Below are 13,073 nucleotides of genomic sequence, written 5' to 3'. Positions count from 1 at the left end.
CTATTATGGGATTATAATAAATCAAATATAAGATTATTCATGTTCTTATTCAATTAGCATATCATTTTGCTTCCTTTAGAAATAAATACTTCAAATTCTAAAAAAAATTTTTAAAAAAAGCCTGTGGGTTTTTTTTTTTTTTTTTTTTTAAGCTTTAACTATGGACTTTAAACTTCTAAAAGCTGCTTCCAGAGTTCCAGAGAAGTCTTGATCATTAGTCTAAAGTGAACAGTTACATAACCATGAGGCCTTGGGGTTTAATTTGTGTTTTACACTTTTAGGCAATTCTTCTGACACTTATATATGACGAAACGTGTCCCTGCTGTTCATCTGAATTCCATGTCATTGTGATCCGCTTAACAACCTGTGGGAATGAAACGTATCAATGTTTCAACAGCCTGCTTTTTAATTAGTTCTTATTGAATATTTAATATTTGAATGACACGTGTTTTAATATATATCCACCGGGTGATACTTCTAACCACTCCCCCCCTCCCCCTCCCACCCCCATGTTTCACTTTTCCTGTAATGAGATTCTGAGCGTAAAGCTCTTCGGGTGAGAAATCCCATCTACTGCACCTTTATGTACTCGCCGTATAAAGTCTGACAGTAAATAAAATCCTGAGACTTTCATTAGAGGTGGATCAAACATAGACGGACAAAAGAAAACGGTTCGATAAAAATGGAGAAAATCCTTGAAGACACCTTCCTGCTGGCTGTGAGAGCTCAGAGGTTAATTCCCTCCCCACTACCTCGTGAAGGTTTTGTCTTCTAGCTGTAAAAATATTTGCTGCATGACGGCGTTGAACATTATCCCTGCTGCATGGCTCTGTTTAATCACTTGGACTTCAAAAAAGCTGATGGAAGTTTTTTTTTTTTCATTTACGTGCTGAATGGATCACGAATCTCGCTGAAGGTTATAAAAGACCTTTCTGACCCCAAAGGGAGAAGAAGAATATGGTGCTGTTCGGTGTAGGCGGTATTGAACGTAAAGGGTGAAAATATTGCCGCTGAATGTTTTGCAACACCAAGGCTGAAGCTTAGAAAGTGTTTTGCAGAATTGCGTAGCCTCGTTTGTATCAGTCGTGTAGAAAAGCCGTGTGGAGATGTTCTCGCAGGACAAACCCAACTGCAGATTCCGGCCAGGTTTACGCAAGTTTAAAAAGCACTGTGGAATTTTCTTCATACTCATGTGCACATGTTGAGAATGATCAATCAGCTCTAAATGACCAAGCCTGTTCACGGCACGTTTTTTACCTTTTTACCTTTAACCACACCCACAAAACTCCATAAAAGGTAACGCGCACTGACAGCTGGAAGCGAGAAAATGACGACTAAACAGTTTTCATTATTTTAATTATTTCTGTCTTCTTTTTTGTTGTTGTTTTTTTTGTTTTTTACAGTAGTCATGTTTACAGTGTTGTTTATGTGAATACGATGATGTTTATTATTATTTTTTTTAAAAAGTGGCGGAATCTTCAATCTAGGACACAGACTAGCTCCTCCTCCTTCTATAGGGTGCCATTACTTTTGCACTAATTGAACAGCTAATCTTATTTATCCTAATTTATAGATGTGTATTTGGAATTGCTTTAGTTCAAGACGGTAATAGGAATTGACTTTCAGTCGATGTTAATTAACTTTGGTGTGTAAATAAAATGAATTCTGTTATACTCTATTCTATTCTTCTGTATTCCACTCCTTTCTACTCTTCTCTACTATCCTCTATTTCTTCTCTACTTCATTCTACTCTACTGTACTCTATTTTAATCCACTCTATTCCATTCTCCTTCATTGCATTCCATTCCACTCTACGCTGCTCTACTTTATTCTACTGTATTCCATTCCATTCTACTCTATTCTACAGTACTCCATTTCATTTCGCACTCCTCTATTCTGCTCTACTTTATTACAGTCCATTCTCCATCACTGCATTCCATTCAATACTAATCTATTCTACTCTACTTTATTCTACTGTATTCCATTCCATTCCACTCTACACCATTGTACTCTATTCTCCTCTACTTCATTCCATCCCACACTACTCTACTCTGTTCTACTATATTTTACTACGTTGCATTTAATTCCCCTCTACTCTTCTCTGTTCTCTTCTTATTCGGCTTTATTACGTTCCATTCTACTCCACTGCATTCAATTCCCTTTTACTCCACTCTTTTCCATTCTACTCTACTATCCTGTACTACACTCTCTTCTCCTCTACTTTATTCTACTTTATTACGTTCCGTTCTACTCCACTCAAATCCATTTTATCCCGCGATATTCCCGTCCACTCTATTCTGTTCCATTCCACCTTATTCTACTCTACTTTATGCCTTTCTAATCTGCTCCCTTCCGTTTGATCCTACTCTAATCTATTCTGTTCTATCCTACTGAACTCTATTTAACTTCTTCTACTTCTACCTTGCTTTATTCTACTCCGCTCCATTCTACTCTTTCTAATTCCATTCTCTAATCTACTTTACTCTACTCTGCTCTACTCTGTTCCATTCTATTCTATTCCTTGACACTCCATTCCGTTCCATTTTATTACATTCTACTCTGTTCTCATCTATTGCTTTCTCTTCTCCTATATTATATTCGACTTTGGGCCATTCTGTTCTATGCGCTGTCCACGGTACTAAAATGATGTAGACAGTTAGTCAGTACTAAACACTTGACGGATGACCTCCAGGTGGAGATATTTTACAGCGTGCCAGATGGAAATGTGATGGTTAAAAATCCCACTGGCAGCGGATTTAAATCATCAGTCAGTCGGGCAACATCGCTGCGTGAAACTACTGAAACTCGACATCATTACACTAATAGATAACCCAGGTTCTGCCAAAACTCATATTCATGCTTCTCTATAAAGCTTGTAATTAGTCTGTAGCTAATACTAATAATATCATTCACAGGAATGTAAATGACTCCTCTGCTGGAACACACACTTGTGCTGCATTAATATTTATTCTCAAATATCTAGTTTTCTCACCTGTGGTCCTGTCTTCGCTCTTCACCTCAGAAACGTGAAAACACTTCATCTGAGTTTTTAATGAAATGTCTTTATTACTCGGAAATATTTCACATTTATTGTTACTAACATATGAATGAGAACTGCATAGTGACTTGTTCAAACGTGGTTTTATCTTGCTTTTAACTCTTAGGAACATTAGAGCTGTTTAATAATAATAATAATAATAATAATAATAATAATAATAATGTGTCAAATATGTAATTATTGGCTTCAGAATTCAGAGTCGTATCGTATTGTGTGGACGCCTGAGGTTGAAATATTTCAAAAGTTATTTTTTCCCCCTTAATTTCCTGTGATTTAAGGTTTTAAAACATCTCGCACTCTTCTGATGTGCAATCAAAAAAAGATTGGTATTATATTAGGGTATGTTCTGTTACAAAATCATAATTAACAATGCAAACGTGTGCTAAATGTACACAAAGCCTATCTTTTTATTCCTAATGGTACTAATGAAGGAAATTAATTCCATGTAATTGTTTTCTATTTACCATTTATTCACAGTTTTACCAAAAAAAAAAAAAAGAGAAGACAACGCTTAATTTAAGTGCATTTTAATTTAAATATGACCCATTTGGCGAAACTGTGCTTAATTCTCAGAGGCTGTGGTATGTTATAACAAAACTACTGGACGTATTTTACAACAACAACAACAACAAAAAATCTAGATGAATCGTTTAGATGGTGATTCAATGTGGAGTCGATTCTGTTAAAAGATTTATTTTAAATGATTTGCGAATTGCATTTTAAACAAACACAAATTCCAACTCATCAGGAGCTGTAATGAAGAAAAAAGGCAGCTGAGTCCTGATTAAAAAAAAAAAAAAAAAACGTTCAAGGATTGTTTTTTAAAAATATTTTTTTTTATTGTAATTTGCTCAGTTAAGTCTGGATAATAGCTTAGAAATGTAATTTAACTAAAAAGTCAAGACCATTTCCTGTTAAATCCACAATCTCATGCTGAATATGATGGAATAATAATTAATATCTCTCCAGTTTGTATAGTTCATTTCAGCTAACCTTAAGCGATAGTTAATTAATTGTTAATTAGTACATTATATTAATGATCCGTTTATATTAATGTGCTCCTTTTAATACGTTTCCATAGTAACCCCTTACAGGCTCATATCATTTTAACCTAATAATGAACAGATTAAAAAAGAAGAAGAAAAAAAAAGATCAGTAATTTGTTGTTGATATTGGTGAAATGTTCCTTAAGTACATGTTTATTTAGTATTTACGGAAGGAGTCTCCAGTGTCAGAGGTAAAGCTGTACCTTCGGTTTTCAGTTTTCTTTCTTATCTTCAGCACAGAAGACTGCTTTCTGTGTGACACTACACGCTCCTTTTCTTTTGTCTAATTTGCTTCACGAACATTTAATGTAACTGTAAACGGATAAAACCTATGCTGTTTTTTGTAGTAAATAAAAAGATATAAAGGTTGTCAGGTTGCTGTGGTGTAAGAGGACTCCGGGACCCGCTACTATATTACTTTACAATACTAACATGACAGGATGTTTTATTACTTACATTATATATAACGTTATAAATACGGCAGGATTAAATATTATATTAGGCCAATTGCATCCCAGTCAAAATGAACGGATACTAGGATTGATAGTAAATCTGATTAATCACACACGCTTTCTGTTTTGTTTTGTTTTTTGCACATCTTTTAATATACACGCAAAACTACACTCATAAGTAGTAATAAATAAATCCTGTTGCCGTTTGTGGATGTGGTGATGATGTACTGGAGAAGGATTTATCTGGCTTGCTCTTGAAATAACAGTGGAATGTCAGGAAATCGGATCACTCGTCTCCAAAGGTTGAATTGTTGAATTTTTGGTGATTGACCACTAGGGGGCAGTCTTGCTTAAGTTTTGATTATTTCATGGCTTTCGTGGCCTTTCTCTTTCTTCTTTCTTCTTTCTTTCCCCATAAAATGTCTGAACTCCAAACAGAATGCAACAATCCTGGCACGCTTTTGACCCATTACCATGACGACGAACTCTAACCTCCATTAATAATACACTTTCAGCTTTTGGCCCTGAAACCGAGTGCCACTTCAGTCTACGGAGCAGAACAGATGAGGAGTTTTAGAAAATGATGCGTGATGAAGAAGTGATTGTGTTTTGGTCGGATGCCAGGCCAATCATCTCCAGTCTTAAATGACAGCGTCTTAATCTTGCTTGTCATAAATGGTGCGTCTTGCAGCAGCGGGATCGTTGACGTTGGCTCCGTTTCAGCTCTCGGGAGACACACGATGTCAGGGCTGTTTAAATGAGAGATGATTTTGTCCGACATGAGACAGCTTTATCCGCAGGCGCGGGCCAAAATAACTAAAAGGGCGTGGAGAAACCCAGAATTAGTCAGCGATGAAGTGAAATCAAGATGGCAGCTTTGGCCAACAGCCAATATCATTAGCTTTTATAAACAGGTACTCGTGGAGTGAATAGATTTAATATCAGTAGAAGGAAATGAGATATCACCGACTTGCAGTAACATAAATTAGGTCATGTGACAATGCCAGTAGCTATAACATGGAGTAGCTAGCGGTTTAGCAATTTTATAACGGAATAACAATTCTTTAGTTGTTCAGTGAAAAAACTGCTTCGGTCAAAAAAACAAATCACATTTTCGAAGCTTAATAAAATATCGGTTGTAGTATATTTCCATTATCGTGAAAAAAAGAGATACTGTGTCGTGCTATATTTCAACTCAAGTGTAAAAAACAAGCTTCAAGTTGCTCGTATCTCTCGTGGATGCGTACTGACTGCTACTGTTGTCACTTGTGGGCGTGGTCTAGCTAGTGTTTTTTGTTTTCTTTTCAATAGCTATGTGGTATATAACGTCTAACATTTCGTAACATTTTATGTGCTTGTCATCATACTAGCTTCTTCTCAGATTAGATTAGCAAAGCGAGCTAACCGCACTAGCTACGTACGTATGCTCATCAGAGGCACCGACGATCGCTGATACTTCCTTCTACGCTTCATTTTTCTTCTTAATGTCTCTACAGCCATTTAACGAGGGGCCGTATACTGTATGACGAGATGAAACCGAGGTTCTTTCCCGTCAAACAGTAAACGGGAGATAATTGCAGGTAGGAGCTGTTTGAAGTTACGATTGGGGAACTGTAGAACCGTTGAGACAGTTAAGAACAGTTAAGAGGAATGGATTGAGACACGCGTTTGGATTTGTCACTTTATAGTGTAATACCTCATTTGCATAGAGTTGAGAAATTCTCAGGTGAAATGCTGCTTTGTTGATGTTGCTGCAATTGCAGCTCTGAGCAAAGCGTTCGGTATCTGCGTATGAATCTGGTAGGCCTGGTGATTTCTACTAACGTCTTTGCCATCGGGTCTTCTTACTGAGGGGCGGGACTTGTGTAATTCAGCCGTGTATATGTCAAGCAGTGTCCTGTCTCCTCTCACAGGGGTGCCAACACGTACAGTTTCGCCTCAGCATTTACGATTTTTGACCTGTAGCTACAGCGATGCGAAAGAGCAAATGTGAACACGAGAAAATTCACCCCACAATCAATTCACCGAAGGGGAAAGGACGCAGGATGTGAAAGATGTACGTTAGTTTGTAGGAGCGGTCACTTTTGAATTCTCAGCGATGCTTATGATTTTCACGAGCTTTGGTCTCATGACCCAACAGAAGCCAAGTCGGTGAGACTGGGATAAAAAACGGAGGAAATGCTTATTCCTTACTGTTGTTTGGTGTGCGTGATGTTTGGCGGTTTGATATAGCAGTCCCTGCAGGATTTTGCGATCGCAGAAATGAATAAAAAAATCAAGGAAACTCTGCAATATTTGGAGGAGCTTGCAGTTTTTCAAAATTACCTGCAGATTTTCCGCAGATTTGAGCCAAGACGCGCCACGTGACGTCATCACCTCTTCACTTCACGTGTGTCCAGCATGAGTACAGCTAAAAGGTCTCATTTACCTTACCAACAAACATTCGTGTAATCACAATTTGCCAATAGTAGTTATTTTTTTGGAAACTTCTGCAAATCGTAAAATTTTGAAAAAAAGCCGCAGCAAAATCGAACATTTTTGGCCACAACAATCACAAAAAACTTCACAAACTCCTATACAGTGCAAGCACTCGTACCTCTGACCATAACAACACTTTCCTTCAGTCAAGAAAGAGGAGACAGGAAGTAACTCGACAAGTTACTTGAATTGAACAAGCTCAAATTGAATAAAACAGCTGTACGATGCTGTGGTAAATGAGCTCTTTGATGTAGGTTTCATGTTTTTATCTATACCTCAGGTAACAACCCGGAGCTGGTGTCTATGTGAACAGCTGTTTAAGTCCATCTGTTCGTTACTAAATTGCGATACACACAAGTGTCAGCGATGGTGCGACGGCAACCTGTGAAGTTTTTTCCCGTTGTGTAACGGAGCCACGGAGAAGGTACTGAACAGGTGTGGATCGTACGACAGGGATTGACCACTGCTCTCCGGTTCCACCTGACTCAACACACCATAAGGTCCTGGATTTATTGTTTTCCTCGCCTTGTAAACACCGAGTGTGATGGATGTCCTCCCTGACACTAACGCTAAGATCTTCTGCAGAAGTCATTTACACTCGCTCTGCGTTTTTAACAACCCTCTCAGCATCTTCTGACCCATCTCGCCGTCTGCGTCTCAAACCCCAAGCAGTGGCTTCTTGGAAAGACGCCCAGATCCTGAGCTCGGCTTACGATGCCTGTGTGCTTTAGAGAAAACATTAGGCGAAGGAGTATCTCTCGGCTGCATGGGATTTCTGGGTAATATATGGAGGCGGCTTGTTCGCTCTCCTAATGATGAAAGCTTGTTTCTTCTGGGGTTTTGTGTTGAAGCCGGAGCTGATGGATGGCTGTGAGGAGAATTAGAGAGGCGCAACGGGCCGTGACAGAGGAGGAGGTTTGGCTCGTTGCGTGTTTTTGATGGGTCACGCAGGAATGGAAGGAATAGTCGTTTATCTTAAGCCCTCAGACCAAGTTAGGACCTCAAAGGAACAATCGGAGGCAGAAAAACACACTCACTCTCGCTCACTGGGTCTGTAACATCATTCTTAAGTCAATCATGATGAATGAACACTCAGTGTTTGGACAAGGAGGGACTGTGTGTATTTCATATTTCACCTATGCTGGTGATTTTTTTTCTCAGTCTTGGAGAACTTAATCTAAGGGCTGAGTCTTTAAGGAGTCTGTAAAAATAACCCAACTATTATATACAGCTGCAATCAGAATTATTCAATCCCCACTGCAAATCAGGCTTATTGTCAAAATTTACAGACTTGCAGCTGTTTGCAATGAACAACTCAAACAAAAGCAATTGAAATAGTTCGACACCACGAATGCGGTTTCCATTGGTTTCCATGCGGTTCCATTCCACAGCGGTTTCCCCAAATTCAACTGAAAATGAAACTTATAATGACTTCTCCAGTTTCAAAATTATTCAACCCCCTCCATGGCAAACATCTTTAGTACTTAGTAGAGCTCCCTTTTTGCTGTTATGACCTGCTGCAAACGAGATGCATACCTTCTGGCAGCGTTCCTGAGGAATCTTCTCCCGTTCCTCATGAGCGATGGCCTCCAGTTCAGTAATATTCTTGGGTTTGCGTGCTGCAACCGCCTTCTTCAAATCCCACCAGAGATTTTCTATGGGGTTGAAGTCAGGTGACCGTGACGGTCCTGTAGAATCTTCCAGGACTTCTTCTGTAACCGAGCCTTGGTGGAATTTGAGGTATGTTTGGGATCATTGTCCTGTTGGAAGGTCCAGTGACGCCCAAGCTTCTGCTTCCTCACAGACGGCGTGATGTTTTCTCCTAGGATTTCCTGATACTTCAGTGAATCCATCTCACCTTCCACACGCCGCAGGTTTCCAGTGCCAGAGGATGCAAAGCAGCCCCAGAGCATCACCGAGCCCCCACCATGCTCGATTGTGGACAGAGTGTTCTTTCTTCATTCTGCTTCCTCCAGACATACCGCTGATCCGTCGTGCAGAACAGAATCCCAAAACTTCTGTGGATTATTTATATGATTTTGACTGACTTTTCTTGTGCTTTTGGGTCAGTAGTGGTGAACGTCTTGGAGTTCTGGCATGGAAACCTTCCGCATTTAGTACGCGCCTTACTGTGCTCACTGAAACCTCAGAGCCTGTTACACCAAGTCTTGCTGCAGGTCTTTTTCAGTCACTCGAGGGTTTTTCACAACCTGCCTTCTCACAAATCTGCTTGCAGACATTGATAGCTTCCTTTTTCTGCCCCATCCAGGTATTCCATACATTTTCAGCTCCTAGTTCAGGTATTCCATGTGTTCCAGCTCAAGCACACCTGGAACTAATGAAGCCCTTGATTAGCTTGAGACAACACCTGTGTGTAGTTTTCACCGATCATCCTGTTCAAAAGTTTACACCCCCCTGGCTCTTAATGTATCGTGTTGCCTTCTTGAGTGTCAGTGAATGTTTGCACCTTGTGTAATAGTTGTGTACGAGTCCCTCAGTCGTCCTCGGTGTGAAAAGACGGATCATGAACAACTATCACAACAGTTGTGGATCATCCAGGTAACAACACACAGTATTAATAATCAAGGGTATGTAAACTTTTGAACGGGGTTATTATTTATTTTTTTAAAAATAAATTCAGTTATTATCTTGTCTTGTGGACTAAATGTAAACATGTTATGTGAAATAGCTTATTCAGGACAGAACTAAATAAACAACAACATTCTTATTTTATCAACAGTATTAAGATTTAGCACATTCTGAAAGGGGTATGCAAACTTTTGGGCACAACTGTACAATACCATTTTCTATAATTATGCAATAATAGTAAAGATAATAACTATAATAAAAATAAGACGTATATAAAATGTAAAAAAAAAAAATATGTTAACTTTCTGTGGCGCTTTAAAGAAAAAATCATAACTTTATTTTGCTTTTCATGGCTCTGCCAGCTGAAAAGGTTCCGGACCTCCGGTCATACAAAACAAAACACTGAGGAACAGCTTAACGTTTAACACTTTGTTACTCTGCTGACTTTCTCTTCCTGAGCTCATCTAACCATTATTCTGAGAATCTATAGCATCATCGATGTGCTGCTTTTTGTGCATTTTACTTTGTTACTGCCATCATTCAGAGACGAGGCTCACCCTTGTGTTTTCTATCAGTCACACTTTTGATTCCATTTTTTTTTCAATTCAGTTTTATTCGTGTAGCGCTTTTAACAGCGGACATTGTGTCTCAAAGCAGCTTTACAGAAATATATAAACACAGGATGGAGATTTTAAGTGTGTGAATTTATCTCTATTGAGCGAGACGGTGGTGACGGGGGTGAGGAAAAACTCCCTGAGATGATATGAGGAAGAAACCTTGAGAGGAACCGGACTCAGAAGGGAACCCGTTCTCATCTGGGGAACGACGGATAGTGTGAGAGTAAAAGAAAGTTCATTATGGTTTTATATGAAGTCTGTTTGTTGAACTAGTCCACTGTTCACTAAAGGAGACCTGAGTGTAAAACTGTACGTGGTAAGTGCAGTCCCAAGGACATCGCAGCAACCGTCGTCCCAGCAACCACAGCGAGAACGTCCATGTGGAATTGACGTCCAAAACCGTTTCCATGGTACTTCATTTAAAACTGCATTAACAGTTTTTGGGCACAGCACTATGTGGTGCAGTAGAGGTACTGGAGACAGTAAGAGCTCAGTGGTTAAGATGTTGGACTTCAGATTGGAAGGTCATGAGGTCAAACCCAAGCTGCCACTGTTAGTTCCTTTATCAACTGCTTAGATATAAATTAGATAAATGTAGGTTGCTCTGGATTAAGGCGCCTCCCAAATGCCATAAATGTAGTAAGAAGTTCTGCTGCCGCCCCCTACAGTTTCACAGTGCTATTACGTTCCATTCGGGGATAGAATCAAATCTAAAAACAGTTGATGTAATCAATCAAATTAGATATGATGCTGTCAAGCCTCAGCACAGTGGGGTGAGTTGTCCACCGCACCTTGTCTCATACTGACCCAGATTGAACTACAATATAAAGTCAATTTTAAATAAAGGTAAAATGGTCATTGTTATTAGTTTTATTGTAGAGTGCACATTTTGACATATCTGAGCTTAAAAAAGCCAGACAGGCCACACCCACAGTTGACAATGCTAACGAACCGTACAAGTTACCACCACAGACCTGCCAACTTTTTTTAGCATTGTTGTCCATTTGTTCCCAACAACAACAACAACAAAATCAGTAAAAAGTCAGTCTTACCCCCCCAGTAAAAACCACAGGTGAAATCCTTCAACACGTGACTCTGGAATGACTGACAGTTGTGTAGGTGTTTTTGAACTCCTCCATCTTAACTGACACCCCCTTGGAAGCCCCGCCCCCTTCCTCCCATCTCCCATTAGTATTGTTTCGGCCGGCGTGCTTTCAGACTCGACTCAGAGAATTTCATGACTGTGACCTTCGCTTACGTTAGACAAGTGTATATAGTAAACATCACTTAACTCAATTGAACTGGAAGTGGTAGATTACACTCTTTTTTTTTTGCCCAAAAGAGAAGAAAGAAAGAGAAAAAATTTCTGACAGAAAAAAAGATGAACTAGGTCTACAGTGAAGTGTCAGACCAAAGACTTTATAAATAATTTTCTAAGAGGGCATTATTCACGTCATTTATAAGAACTATATCGACTATATTAAACCTATACTGAAATGTTTGTTTTTTTTCCACAAGGTTATTGTTGTACTTTAGACATGATTTCTTGATTTACTGGCTCCAAAATTTAGTTACAGTATATAGGGGTATAAAACCGAATAATGAAATAATGTGTAGTGTTAAATGGCGCTTAAGTAGGCAGCATTTCTGGGTAGTATTTTGGTGCTCCTGGGAAAGGGCTCTAGGCCTAAATCCACATCCGGATTTCCGTAAAGCTGTTTTGTGGCTTTGTCTGTTGTTAAAATTAATTAAATAACGTCTGTCCCATTCGTAAACTAGCATAAGGACTTCTGAGCTTTCATACTGTGGCCAGATTTTTTCTCTCCAAAAAAAGAAAAAGAAAAGCAGTCCAATAATTCTGTTCACCAGTTCCATGAATGTTTAAAAAAAAAAGTGTAGGACAGAGTGCTTGGTTTAACGTAAGCATCGAACACCTCAACATTTTTTTTCAGTAAATATATTTCCAATGAGGTTATTCACGTGAAATTTTCACCAGACATCAGAATTAACTCAAGAAATCTGGAAATATAAAGAATTCACAACGTTAAAGTCCATAAATAAAGTTATGTGTAATAAAGTGGAATGACACGGGGAAAAAAGTATTGAACACGCTAAGGAAAAGCAGTTCTCCAAGGCAAGGTAAGGCAAGGAACCAATTTAAATCCATAAGTAATTACACCCCTACCTGTGCACATTAATATCAGCTGGGTTAGTACATTGATGGTCTATAAAAAGGCTTATCGTTACCAAGGTGTCACACAAGAAACATCTCATGATGGGTGAAAGCAAAGAGCTCTCCCAAGACCTTCACAAACTTATTGTTGTGAAACATGTTGATGGAATCGGATACAGACGTATTTCAAAACTTCTGAATCCTCCAGTAAGCACCATTAGGGCCGTTATCCACAAGTGGAAGCAACATCACTCCGTCATCAACCGGCCACGCACAGGAGCTCCTCGCAAGATTTCTGAGCAGGGAGTCAGGAGAATATTCAGAAGAGTAGCCCAGGAGTCAAGGACCACTCGGAAAGAGCTCCAGAAACACTTGGAGGCAGCAGGTGCCATCGTCACAGAGAAAACAATAGGCAATGCACTCCACTGCTCACGCTCACCCGCAAGACTCCATTACTAAAGAAAAGGCATGTCGAAGCTCGTTTAAAGTTTGCTACAACTCATTTGGACAAGCCTATGAAATACTGGGAGAGTGTAGTCTGGTCAGACGAGAGCAAAATTGAACTTTTTGTCTGTTATACTACACACCATGTTTGGAGAAGAAATGGCACTGCACATCTCCCTAAAAACACTACACCAACAGTGAAGTTTGGAGGTGAAG

Source organism: Ictalurus furcatus, chromosome 3 (genome assembly GCF_023375685.1).
Source record: "Ictalurus furcatus strain D&B chromosome 3, Billie_1.0, whole genome shotgun sequence".
NCBI classification, from domain to species: Eukaryota; Metazoa; Chordata; class Actinopteri; order Siluriformes; family Ictaluridae; genus Ictalurus; species Ictalurus furcatus.
This window is presented reverse-complemented; position numbering follows the sequence as displayed.